The sequence below is a fragment of the Oncorhynchus keta genome, unplaced genomic scaffold (assembly GCF_023373465.1).
Source record: "Oncorhynchus keta strain PuntledgeMale-10-30-2019 unplaced genomic scaffold, Oket_V2 Un_contig_3970_pilon_pilon, whole genome shotgun sequence".
Lineage (NCBI taxonomy): Eukaryota > Metazoa > Chordata > Actinopteri > Salmoniformes > Salmonidae > Oncorhynchus > Oncorhynchus keta.
In genome coordinates, this window is record NW_026287531.1 from 122501 (window position 1) to 136706 (window position 14206).

At 42.6% G+C, this 14206-nt stretch overlaps 1 long non-coding RNA gene and 1 pseudogene across 1 annotated transcript; both read right to left on the minus strand.

The window, feature by feature from the left end:
* Positions 1–12347, minus strand: part of LOC127924352 (N-acylneuraminate cytidylyltransferase-like) — a 33878-nt pseudogene extending 21531 nt beyond the window's left edge.
* LOC127924353 (uncharacterized) lies at positions 2571–4367 on the minus strand. The gene is made up of 5 exons (XR_008117697.1): positions 4175–4367; positions 3755–3795; positions 3581–3647; positions 2883–3044; positions 2571–2617 (listed from the first exon to the last, which is right to left on the minus strand). It is a non-coding gene; the product is annotated as an uncharacterized LOC127924353 (long non-coding RNA).
* Positions 12348–14206: the final 1859 nt, after the last annotated feature.

The following is a 14206-nucleotide window of genomic DNA, read 5'->3' on the forward strand; positions in this document are numbered from 1 at the left end:
ATTGGCCCATTCCTCCTGACAGAGCTGGTGTAACTGAGTCAGGTTTGTAGGCCTCCTTGCTCGCACAAGCTTTTTCAGTTCTGCCCACAAATGTTCTATAGGTTTCAGGGCTTTGTGGTGGCCACTCAAATGCCTTGACTTTGTTGTCCTTAAGCCATTTTGCCACAACTTTGGAAGTATTGCTTGGGGTCATTGTCCATTTGGAAGAACCATTTGCGACCAAGCTTTAACTTCCTGACTGATGCCTTGAGATGTTGCTTCAATTTATCCACATAATTTTCCTCCCTCATGATGCCATCTATTTTGTGAAGTCCCTCCTGCAGCAAAGCAACCCCCACAACATGATGCTGCCACCCCCGTGCTTCACGGTTGGGATGGTGTTCTTCGGCTTGTAAGCCTCCCCCTTTTCCCTCCAAACATAACAATGGTCATTATGGCCAAATAGTTCTATTTTGTTTCATCAGACCAGAGGACATTTCTCCAAAAAGTATGATCTTTGTCCCCATGTGCAGTTTGCAAACCGTAGTCTGGCTTTTGGCGGTTTTGGAGCAGTGGCTTCTTCCTTTCTGAGCGGCCTTTCAGGTTATGTTGATATAGGACTTGTTTTACTGTGGATATAGATACTTTTGTACCCGTTTCCTCCAGCATCTTCATAAGGTCCTTTGCTGTTGTTCTGGGATTGAGTTGTACTTTTCGCACACCATAGTACGTTCATCTCAAGGAGACAGAACGCGTCTCCTTCCAGAGTGGTATGACAGCTGGGTGGTCCCATGGTGTTTATACTTGCATACTATTGTTTGTACAGATGAACGTGGTACCTTCAGGCATTTTGGAAATTGCTCCCAAGGATGAACCAGACTTGTGGAGGTCTACAACTTATTTTCTGAGGTCATGGCTGATTTCTTTAGATTTTCCCATGATGTCAAGCAAAGAGGCACTAGTTTGAAGGAAGGCCTTGAAATACATCCACAGGTACACCTCCAATTGACTCAAATGATTTCAATTAGCCTATCAGAAGCTTCTAAATCCATGACATCCTTTTCTGGAGTTTTACAAGCTGTTTAAAGGCACAGTCAACTTAGTGTATGTAAACTTCTGACCCAGTGGAATTGATAGATTATTTCACTTATAATTCACTCTGTGTGTAAACAATTGTTGGAAGAATTACGTGCCAAAACCGACTTGCCAAAACTATAGTTTATTAACAAGAAATTTGTGGAGTGGTTGAAAACGAGTTTTAATGACTCCAACCTAAGTGTATGTAAACTTCCGACTGTACATATGTCACGGCCGTCGAAAGAAGTAAACCAAAATGCAGCGTGGTGCGCGTAAATGTTCCTTTTTATTTAAAATGTCAACCAACAAAACAACCGTGACGCTTACAGGGCTACGATGCCTCTAACAAAGTTACCTACCCACACTGAAAGGAGGGAAAAAAGGCTACCTAAGTATCATTCCCAATCAGAGACAACAATAGACAACTGTCCCTGATTGAGAACCATACCCGGCCAAAACATAGAAATAAAGAAACATAGAATGCACACCCCACATCACACCCTGACCTAACCAAATAGAGAAATAAAACGTCTCTCTAAGGTCAGGGCGTGACAACATGTTAGTCATTTAGCAGATGCTCTTATAAACACAATCCATTATCATTGAGCATTAGCATCTTACATCAAGATATGATGGGTAGGTGTTTTCAAACACACAATATCTAGGGCACTAGAGTTTTTCCTGGCTCTGGTCACATGGTCAGGACAAACTCCTGACCCTATTTTATAAAGTGAGGAAAAGTTTTTCCTCAGGCACAGTGTAGTGGAAAATGTTATATGCTGTACACATTGTGTTGTTTCTCAAGGTTGGCATGTTCTGTAAACTGTCTGACAATGAGAATTGTTGTTTTGTGTTATTAAGTTGCGATGTGCTTATGGTTTGTTCACAGGGTTTGAGTCAAGCAGAAGAGGACCTTGATACAAGATAATAACCTCCCTCACTCTCCCACCCTGATACTCATTCCTTGTATCTGTGTCTGCTTAGTCGTGCTGAGGAGACTTGTCTGTGCAGCGGTATAAAGGACAAGTGAAGGGACTGACCCTTCAGATCTCCTGACAGACCTGAACATTAAGTTGGTTGGAACCTCTCCAGTTAACTGATAATAAGTGTGAGGTCCTAAACATAACACATGGCTGTCCCGTACCTCCTTTCTTCACCTCCTGTGAGGTCCTAAACATAACACATGGCTGTCCTGTACCTCCTTTCTTCACCTCCTGTGAGGTCCTAAACATAACACATGGCTGTCCTGTACCTCCTTTCTTCACCTCCTGTGAGGTCCTAAACATAACACATGGCTGTCCTATACCTCCTTTCTTCACCTCCTGTGAGGTCCTAAACATAACACATGGCTGTCCTGTACCTCCTTTCTTCACCTCCTGTGAGGTCCTAAACATAACACATGGCTGTCCTGTACCTCCTTTCTTCACCTCCTGTGAGGTCCTAAACACAACACATGGCTGTCCCGTACCTCCTTTCTTCACCTCCATAACACATGGCTGTCCTGTACCTCCTTTCTTCACCTCCTGTGAGGTCCTAAACATAACACATGGCTGTCCCGTACCTCCTTTCTTCACCTCCTGTGAGGTCCTAAACATAACACATGGCTGTCCTGTACCTCCTTTCTTCACCTCCTGTGAGGTCCTAAACATAACACATGGCTGTCACCTCCTTTCTTCACCTCCTGTGAGGTCCTAAACATAACACATGGCTGTCCTGTACCTCCTTTCTTCACCTCCTGTGAGGTCCTAAACATAACACATGGCTGTCCTGTACCTCCTTTCTTCACCTCCTGTGAGGTCCTAAACATAACACATGGCTGTCTGTACCTCCTTTCTTCACCTCCTGTGAGGTCCTAAACATAACACATGGCTGTCCCGTACCTCCTTTCTTCACCTCCTGTGAGGTCCTAAACATAACACATGGCTGTCCTGTACCTCCTTTCTTCACCTCCTGTGAGGTCCTAAACATAACACATGGCTGTCCCGTACCTCCTTTCTTCACCTCCTGTGAGGTCCTAAACATAACACATGGCTGTCCTGTACCTCCTTCTTCACCTCCTGTGAGGTCCTAAACATAACACATGGCTGTCCTGTACCTCCTTTCTTCACCTCCTGTGAGGTCCTAAACATAACACATGGCTGTCCTGTACCTCCTTTCTTCACCTCCTGTGAGGTCCTAAACATAACACATGGCTGTGTACCTCCTTTCTTCACCTCCTGTGAGGTCCTAAACATAACACATGGCTGTCCTGTACCTCCTTTCTTCACCTCCTGTGAGGTCCTAAACATAACACATGGCTGTCCTGTACCTCCTTTCTTCACCTCCTGTGAGGTCCTAAACATAACACATGGCTGTCCTGTACCTCCTTTCTTCACCTCCTGTGAGGTCCTAAACATAACACATGGCTGTCCTGTACCTCCTTTCTTCACCTCCTGTGAGGTCCTAAACATAACACATGGCTGTCCTGTACCTCCTTTCTTCACCTCCTGTGAGGTCCTAAACATAACACATGGCTGTCCTGTACCTCCTTTCTTCACCTCCTGTGAGGTCCTAAACATAACACATGGCTGTCCCGTACCTCCTTTCTTCACCTCCTGTGAGGTCCTAAACATAACACATGGCTGTCCTGTACCTCCTTTCTTCACCTCCTGTGAGGTCCTAAACATAACACATGGCTGTCCCTGCCTCCTTTCTTCACCTCCTGTGAGGTCCTAAACATAACACATGGCTGTCCCGTACCTCCTTTCTTCACCTCCTGTGAGGTCCTAAACATAACACATGGCTGTCCTGTACCTCCTTTCTTCACCTCCTGTGAGGTCCTAAACATAACACATGGCTGTCCTGTACCTCCTTTCTTCACCTCCTGTGAGGTCCTAAACATAACACATGGCTGTCCTGTACCTCCTTTCTTCACCTCCTGTGAGGTCCTAAACATAACACATGGCTGTCCTGTACCTCCTTTCTTCACCTCCTGTGAGGTCCTAAACATAACACATGGCTGTCCTGTACCTCCTTTCTTCACCTCCTGTGAGGTCCTAAACATAACACATGGCTGTCCTGTACCTCCTTTTCTTCACCTCCTGTGAGGTCCTAAACATAACACATGGCTGTCCTGTACCTCCTTTCTTCACCTCCTGTGAGGTCCTAAACATAACACATGGCTGTCCCGTACCTCCTTTCTTCACCTCCTGTGAGGTCCTAAACATAACACATGGCTGTCCCGTACCTCCTTTCTTCACCTCCTGTGAGGTCCTAAACATAACACATGGCTGTCCCGTACCTCCTTTCTTCACCTCCTGTGAGGTCCTAAACATAACACTCCTTTCTTCATGGTCCTAAACATAACACATGGCTGTCCTGTACCTCCTTTCTTCACCTCCTGTGAGGTCCTAAACATAACACATGGCTGTCCTGTACCTCTTTTTCTTCACCTCCTGTGAGGTCCTAAACATAACACATGGCTGTCCTGTACCTCCTTTCTTCACCTCCTGTGAGGTCCTAAACATAACACATGGCTGTCCTGTACCTCCTTTCTTCACCTCCTGTGAGGTCCTAAACATAACACATGGCTGTCCTGTACCTCCTTTCTTCACCTCCTGTGAGGTCCTAAACATAACACATGGCTGTCCTGTACCTCCTTTCTTCACCTCCTGTGAGGTCCTAAACATAACACATGGCTGTGAAGCCCTTCTTTCCTGTGAGGTCAACTAACACAGGGCCTCCTTCAGTGAGGTCCTAAGGGGTAACACATGGCTGGTACCTCCTTTCTTCACCTCCTGTGAGGTCCTAAACATAACACATGGCTGTCCCGTACCTCCTTTCTTCACCTCCTGTGAGGTCCTAAACATAACACATGGCTGTCCATCCTTTCTTCACCTCCTGTGAGGTCCTAAACATAACACATGGCTGTGACACCTCCTTTCTTCACCTCCTGTGAGGTTACGGACATGATCTATGGAGTAGGTCCCACACATTTGGATAGCACCATCTTCACCTCCTGGAGGTCCTAAACATAACACATGGCTGTATGTGACATCCACCACCTGGAACTCCTTAATACCAGACTGTCCTGTACATCTTCATTTTAGTCTAAACATTTGGGTTTTAGGCTGAGTTTCTATCACCTCCTGCCACATATGAGGTCCTAAACATAACACATCTGTCCTGTACTGTTGGGTTGGGTATCTCTTTCTTCACCTCCTGTGAGGTTAAACATAACAGCATGGCTGTCCATATTCATGGGTCTTCACCTCCTGTGAGGTCCTAAACATAACAATGGCTGTCAACAATCTCCTTTCTTCACCTCCTGTGAGGTCCAGAACAAACCTGGCTGTCCTGTTTTACTGGTTTTTAAGCACAGGTTCTGAGGTAAAAATAACACATGGCTGTCCTGAAAACCTCCTTTCTTCACCTGCGGGCCCTGGGGAGCTTTCTAAACATAAGAGTTGGCTGTGCTGATTTAGCTCATAGATCACAAAAATAAAACTGGCTGGTCAGGATTAGGTCCTAAACATCACAGCTGTCCCCTATTCTGAAAACTTTCTTGTGAGCATTATCATGTGAGCTCCTGTGAGGTCCTAAACATAACACATGGCTGTCCTGTACCTCCTTTCTCACCTCCTGTGAGGTCCTAAACATAACTGGGCTGTCCCAGACTGGTGTTCTCCTCCCTAAAATGCAGGAAGGAAAAACATAACACATGGCTGTCCTGAAGGTCGTATGTTTATGTGAGGAATCAAGTGTCTCATAAAGTTGGACATGGACCCTTTCTTCACCTACCTGAGGTTTAACAAATTCCTGTGATGGTCCTAAACAGGAGCCTTGGCACCTCTGGGGTCCTGATGAACCTCTCCCCATGCCTTTCTCACCTTGTGAGGTCCTAAACATCATGGCTGTTGTACCCACACACTGGGAGTTCAGGCTTTGACAAGTCTAAACATAACAGTGGCTCTCCAGTCTTTTGTGACCTCCTGTGAGAGTCCTAAACAAACACAGGGAGTTCATTCAGAGACTGACCTCCTTTGAGGTCCAAACATCCTTTCTTCACCTCCTGTGAGGTCCTAAACATAACACATGGCTGGAGTCTTTCTTCACCTGGAGTTAACCTCCTGTGAGGTCCTGTAACACATGGCTGGATGTCCTTTCTTCACCTCCTGTGAGGTCCTAAACATAACACATGGCTGATCCCCTGTAAAACAATGCATGGCCTCCTTTCTTCACCTCCTGTGAGGTCCTAAACATAACACATGGCTGTCCCCCTAACCTCAGAATAAAATGAAGGGTCCTTTGGCTTCTTAGGCCACATTTTTAACACATGGCTGTTGTAGAACAGAACATTATAGAGGTCCGATTCATGAGGTTAAACATAACACATTTTAACAGTTACCTCCTATTTGTCATCTCCTTGAGGTCCTATAACATAACACATATTGTCTCTAGATTCTCCTGTGTCTCTATTAAATTATTTTTTGTTATTTTCCTTTGTGCCTGCAGGTCCTAAAGATAAAATGGCTGTCAATGGCTCCTTTCTTCACCTCCTGAAAGGTCCTAAAATAAAATGGCTGTGTACCTCCTTTCTTCAGGGGAAACATAACACATGGCTGTCCAGTACCATTTTCTCCTTTATCAAACATAAACATGGCTGTTACTGTTTGCAAATCTGTGAGGTTAAATATAACACATGTATGGCCTTTCTTATCCCAATGGATTTTCAACTGAACACATGGCTTACTCCTTTCTTCACCTAATGTGATATTAAAGAAAACATGGCATCCTTTAACTCCTTTCTTGATTCACCTCCTGTGAGGTTGAAAACAAAAACACATGGCTGTCCAAATAGCTGGGTTTAAATTCCACTCTTTTCAGTGAGGTGAAAACATAATTAATGGGTCCTTACCTCCTTTATCATATGTTCCTTTAGGTCCAAACATACATGAGGTGTTTTGTTTCACCTCCTGTGAGGTCCTAAACATTGGCTGTTTAGTCCGAAATTCCTGATTAAACACCAAATCTAGGTGTGCCGGTTTTGTAGTTTCCAAACATCATCTGTCCTGACAGAAATCTCCTCCTGACAGAAATGTCATCCCCCTCCTTTCTTCACCTCCTGTTTAAACATAACACATGGCTCTCCCCTGCTCTCTTCACCTGATGTGAGGTTTATTAACAGTTGGATGTCCTGCTCTTTCTTCACCTTGTGAGTCCTAAACATAATTTACATTTCACTCATTTTTCACCTCCTGTGAGGCAAAATAACACATGGCTGTTGTCCTCAGTTTCTTCACCTCCTGTGAGTTCCTATAAATAAAATGGCTTTGTCCTGTAAAATTCGTCATCTGAGGTCCCATAACACATGGCTGTCCTGTACCTCCTTTCTTCACCTCCTGTGAGGAAAATAACACATGGCTGTCCTGTACCTCCTTTCTTCTTAAACATAACACATGGCTTTTACTCTTTCTCCTGTGAATCTAAACATAACACATGGCTGTCCTGTACCTCCTTTCTTCACCTCCTGCCAGGAAGTGGTTATCGGACCACGGAGAAGAGGACGTGAAGCCCTGCTTGGTGATCATCTCCAGGGCCTCCTTCAGGTGGAAGGGGTGCAGGCAGGGAGACGTGGCCTGATGTGACAGATCACCTCCACTCTGGAGGTGACAACACAGATTTTATTTATCCATTATTTAATCAGGTGCCACATATGATATGACACATGAATACATCTACATGGTTACTGTTGACATCTGTATCTATGGAGTAGGTCCCACCATTTGGATAGCACCATATTTGTTGTCTATAACCGTCTCACACAATCAAAATCTTGAAACTCTTAATACCAGACGTGCTTCCATCTGCATTGCTTAGTCTTTTGGGTTTTAGGCTGAGTTTCTGGAAAGCACTTTGTGACTTCTGCTGACGTAAAAGGGGCTTTATAAAGAAAGTGATTGATTGATATGCAACCTTTCCTAGGGTTGGGATTAGGGTTAGGTTATTAGAAATTGAATTAAAAGAAAACAGCATTGCATTATCATGTGAGCAACTGTGCAGGGGCACAATAACTGTCACTTTGGCTGGAGAGGGGTGAGTCAGACCACAAACCTGGTTTCCCAGACTGGTGTTCTCAGGTTCTGATTAAAAAGCAGGAAGGAAAGCAGCAGGCTCTTGACCCTGAAGGTCGTATGTTTCAAGTGTCTCAGAGTTGGAGTGCTGATTTAGCTCATAGATCACAACAAATAAAACTACATGGAGGGGGACCATCCCAGATCAGTATTCCTATTCTGAGATACTGATGTGTCCCACAGAAAGTATTTGACTCCTTGTCTCCAGAAAGCACATTTGACAGAAGATCTGAGGTTGCCACAGATCTCCTCCTCTAATGCATTTTGAGGCAAGGAGAGAGGACATGATGAATCAAGGAAATACAGAATTCACCCCCCTACCTGGGTTTAATCGGGCGAATTCCTGGATGGTGTCAAGAAAGCTGGAGGAGTTGACACCTCTGGGCTGCCACGGTGAAAGCTCCCCATTTGGCTACCTTCTCAATGTCATCATGGTCAGTTGATACCCACACACTGGGAGAAAGAACGGAACAAGTTGATCCCTCAGGTTTGTAACAAGTAGGCTTTGACAGTCTTGTGTGACCGAGCCCAAACCAGGGAGTTCATTCAGAGACTGACACTAACTTTCAGACAAACAAAATAAGTATTTGACATGGGTATACATATTTATACAACAAACAGTTACTAATGTATAGTTTGACCAGGAGTTAAAGTAGATGTCATTTCTTCCCAGTATGGAACCTCCTATGTTGAACATGCGTGTACTAAAAAATGCATTTGACGGTTCTGGACGTTCTGCTGTAGGCAAGACAAAAACAATGGCCACTTCCCCCTAACCTAGAATGTGTAATGCAGGGGTTGGAATAGGTTTGGCCTTAGGCCAGTTTTTTTCTCAGCTAATAGTTGTAGAACAGAACATTATAGAGGTTTGATTCATGATTAAACTACAAATTAAAACACATTTTAACACATCTGGTTACTAGGCTATATAATGTCAATAACATATCCCAATATTTTCAATCTGATTACACTGCTAAAATCACTAATGTCTATATTAAATTATTTTGTTATTTTCCTTTGTGTTGATTGCAATCAGAAAAATGTCACTCTGAAAGAGTTTCAAAAGAAAGATGGAAATGCAAATAGAGTGTCAGGGAAGAATTGACAGAGGAATAGGTTTTTTACCATATTTCTCCTTTATCAAACCAGAGTGTCTTATTTTGAAACGGTTACTGATTTGCAAATCATTAAAAAGACATTTGAATCTAAGCATGGCAGTTTCAAAACATACCTTTCCACCCTGACAGAGACCCCACAGAAAAATGTCATCTTTGACTCTGGCTACTCATGTGTGCTTAACTCAACAACATAATTGCTTTAAAAGCTGCTGGGTTTAAACATCCACAGAAAGTGAAAATTTGACTAGGGATGATTAGCCAAGTATCATTGTTTTGGGGCAGTATTTGAGGTGTTTTGTTGGTGTGCGTCTTGGTCAGTTTGACTCTGATGTGTCCACAAACACCGCTCTAGGTGTTGTTTTGTACCAGAAACTCTGACAGAAATCTCCCCAGACAGAATTTGACTCTGACAGAATCTGCCACAGAAGTCTCCCTGCTCCCACTGATGATCCCGTTGTCAGTTTAGCCTACATTTCACTGATTTTAGTCAGAAATCATTTTGTCCCAGAAAGTATTTGACCCTGATGTGTCCCCAGAAAGTATTTGACCCTGATGTCTCCACAGACAGAATTTGACTCTGACAGAATCTCCCCAGAAAGTATCTTGACAGAATCTGATGTGTGCCCCAGAAAGTATTTGACTCTGATTTACTTGCCAGTGTTTGAGATTTCTGCTCTGATGTGTGCCACAGAAAGTATTTGACTCTGATGTGTAGCCACAGAAATATTTTGACTCAGTTGATTTTGTGTGTCTATAAATAAAGTATTTGATTCTGATGTGTACCACAGAAAGTATTTGACTCTAAAGTGTACCACAGAAAGCCATATTTGACTCTGAAATGTGCAGAAAGTATTTACCACATTTTAGTATTTGACTCTTTGTGTACCACAGATTCAAGTATTTTTGGTTGCCTGACTCTGATGTGTAGTTTATTCAGAAAGTATTTGACTCTGATGTGTGCCACAGAAAGTATTTGACTCTGATGTATTTGACCACAGAAAGTATTTGACTCTGATGTGTGCCACAGAAAGTATTTGACTCTGATGTGTGCCACAGAAAGTATTTGACTCTGATGTGTACCACAGAAAGTATTTGACTCTGATGTGTGCCACAGAAAGTATTTGACTCTGATGTGTACCACAGAAAGTATTTGACTCTGGTGTGTACCACAGAAAGTATTTGACTCTGGTGTGTACCACAGAAAGTATTTGACTCTGGTGTGTACCACAGAAAGTATTTGACTCTGGTGTGTACCACAGAAAGTATTTGACTCTGATGTGTACCACAGAAAGTATTTGACTCTGATGTGTACCACAGAAAGTATTTGACTCTGGTGTGTACCACAGAAAGTATTTGACTCTGATGTGTACCACAGAAAGTATTTGACTCTGATGTGTACCACAGAAAGTATTTGACTCTGATGTGTACCACAGAAAGTATTTGACTCTGATGTGTACCACAGAAAGTATTTGACTCTGATGTGTACCACAGAAAGTATTTGACTCTGATGTGTACCACAGAAAGTATTTGACTCTGATGTGTACCACAGAAAGTATTTGACTCTGATGTGTACCACAGAAAGTATTTGACTCTGATGTGTACCACAGAAAGTATTTGACTCTGATGTGTACCACAGAAAGTATTTGACTCTGATGTGTACCACAGAAAGTATTTGACTCTGATGTGTACCACAGAAAGTATTTGACTCTGATGTGTACCACAGAAAGTATTTGACTCTGATGTGTACCACAGAAAGTATTTGACTCTGATGTGTACCACAGAAAGTATTTGACTCTGATGTGTACCACAGAAAGTATTTGACTCTGATGTGTACCACAGAAAGTATTTGACTCTGATGTGTACCACAGAAAGTATTTGACTCTGATGTGTACCACAGAAAGTATTTGACTCCATCCACAAAAGGAAGGACATTAGAAGGGTGGGGGGATCCTGACAGGGGGAGATGTTCGGCACAACACCAGCCATGGGTCCTAATCATATAGTTCTACTTAGAATCCCTATTAATTCAATAACATCTCTGTGGGCCTAGTCATAAAGATTTGTCATTTGACTTTTAAAATCTATGACCTTTTATTGTGGCATAAACACAACCAGTCATGATGTTTTCATCTGATTGTCAAACAATCATATTCAAATGGCTCCTTTACAAGGCTACCTGCGCACGTTCATCCACCCGCAACATATTTCCAACCTCCAAACAGCGGTGAATGGAAAGAGAGACATCTGTTACACAAAACACCAACAAGTGTATTGACATTAGGCAAAGTCTTACTGTACTTTCTCCCCTGGTTATGACAGATGCATCATAAACAGCATCGACTAGCACTAATCAATAATAACATGCATTTGGTGCAGCTAACTAACGTTACTATTAACAAAGGCGGCAGAGCAAGTCCATATACCGTAGCTAGATTAGAAATACATTTGACCTACATTTTGACTGAATTAACGTTACCTGTCAAACTGTTTGGAGTCCACTGCAGCTCTCAGAACCCATCCGATGAGGGGGACACCGGCGAGCATTTTGATATTCTTCAGGGGGATCCCCTTACTGCCTCCCCTCGCCAGGATCAGGGCTGCGATGTGTCTCTTCTCACCGCTGTCTTTAATAACCTTTGCTTTTCTGTCTCTCACATCTTCGATGCCCGATAGCGTACGTTTTTTTGCAGCAGCCATTGAAAGGATCAGTAAGCCGGGTGGACAGACAATAGTCTTGTAGCGGTAGCGATGGATAGCAGTCGTCTGAAGTATGTAGCACCTTGCTTTCTAACTCACTGTAACTAGCAAGCTACGTACTTAGTTTACATGACCTACTGCGGCTTAAACTGTGTGAAGGAAATCCTAGAAATGTTACATGTACACAGTAAAAAAGAGGCGTAGACCTGCTAGCTTTACTCGGAGGTAATTTCAAGGATTAATTTTGATGCCATAGTAACAATTTCAGTTGAACTATTTACTGAATTTACTCTGGTAACGGGTTAACTGGCGATGTCAAGAAAACGATGATCGCGCTTCAATGAGGGGAGTCGATTATCTGATCCGGGTTTCCCGGGTCGGAGGAGTTATAGCGGGTAAAACGTGATTCATTTTGGAACCGGGCTACCTCCCGGGCGTGAGCCAGGCTCAAATGCCGTATTCATGTGGCAGTCGGCATTAGGAACCTCTGAAATGTCAGAGTTTAACCTTGTTCCGATTAGTATGTGAATGCGGCAAAATCCGCTCAAAATCAATGACAGGCTAGATGAAGCACGTGGGGAATGAGTAGGATTCTGTTTTCACATGCAAAAGTCATTGCATTTTTATAAAAAAATACATTAAAAAAATGCTTTATCTGCCTTCCAAATGAAAACTGGTTCGAAAATTGGAACATATATTTTATGGAAAAGAGATGTATGTTTCTGGAAGATGCATCATGCTACCTAGTTGACATGCCTTTGATGTGCATTTGAATCCCAAACCATGCCCTCCCCCGACCAACTCTCTCAATGGGCACTCCACTGTCACGTGTTGCTGACTAAACTCCCAGAGAGTGACTAGGGGATCAATAGAGTACCACAGTATGAGTAATAATACCTATAAAACCTAGCGGTCAAACAAGGAAACGGTTCCAATTGTTTTTCCCCCATTCATCTTTCCCATAGGGGATTTAAGAAACACTTCAAATAAGGGCTGTGTTTCATGTAGGCTTACCTGGCATGACATTTTGATAACCGTGTAAATCTCTAGGACAAGGTGACTTTGATCAATATATTCACCTGTATTTACCTCCCAAAAATGAAATGGTAATACTATCTGGTAATGTGGCTAATCATAAAGAACTACAAATACCATGATGATCTGACGAGACTGTCAAATCGATTAACTAATGTTAGCTAAATGTAGTGATGAATAAATTGGCTAAATATCTTTAAATTGACAATTATGTTAACCATGGACATCACCAGGACATGGCTTTCTGGGCTTTAGCCCAGAATGATTTTGGGTCAGTCCCAAATATTTTGCTCTGCTGCTGCTAAGGTATAAAATAAACTGTACCACTTAGTTCATAGAGCTTTGATTAGGTGAAGTTTCCAAAGTCATCCAACCATTATAATCAGGGGTGCTGGTGCGCATATTTTTCAAAATGGTGCTATGTCTCCAAGATCACTTAATGATTCATTAGTATTTTACATAACAAACCGAATATAATAGCAGGATAATGTCAGGCTACTGTTATTAAAAAACACCATGTCATGTCTTATGACAATGTAGGATGATTGTGTTGAAATGATTTTTTTTCTGATGCTGTGGTTGTGTTTAACTCCATCTGCTCTAAAATGCAATTAGTTAGGCAGGTTAGCCACCCTTACATCATTCAGAAATGCTAAATGCATATACCCATTCAACTGATTGGGATCAAATGGTTGGCTGCATGCAGCATGACCGTTTCACCTGTAAAATGTGAAGAATTATCATTCACGATTGACACTGATGATGGCCTAATTTAGTGTTTTAGGATTGAAAATACATAAATGTTCCTTTCGCCACTTACAGTATGTGTAGGCATAGGCAATCATGCAATTTGGATGATGCATTGTATGTATATTCTAATTAACCAATAGGCTTAATTTCGGTACAAACTTTCATTCAGAAATAATAGGGCGCCTAACAAAACACCACTACACCTCTGGTTATAATACATGTCGAGACGTGTGGTCAACTGATCTTTCCAGCACCGTTTTGATTGGGACAGTCATTTCGCTGCTTTGAGACAAGCATGGGAACTCATCTTGATAAATCAATGTCAGATTTGAGTGTTCACTGAATCTCCGTTTGGATATGTGGTTAGAATTAGGCTTGGAAATGTTAGCTAAGTTGATGTGAGTGCTCATTATCATTAGTCTCGCAATTTAAAGCAAT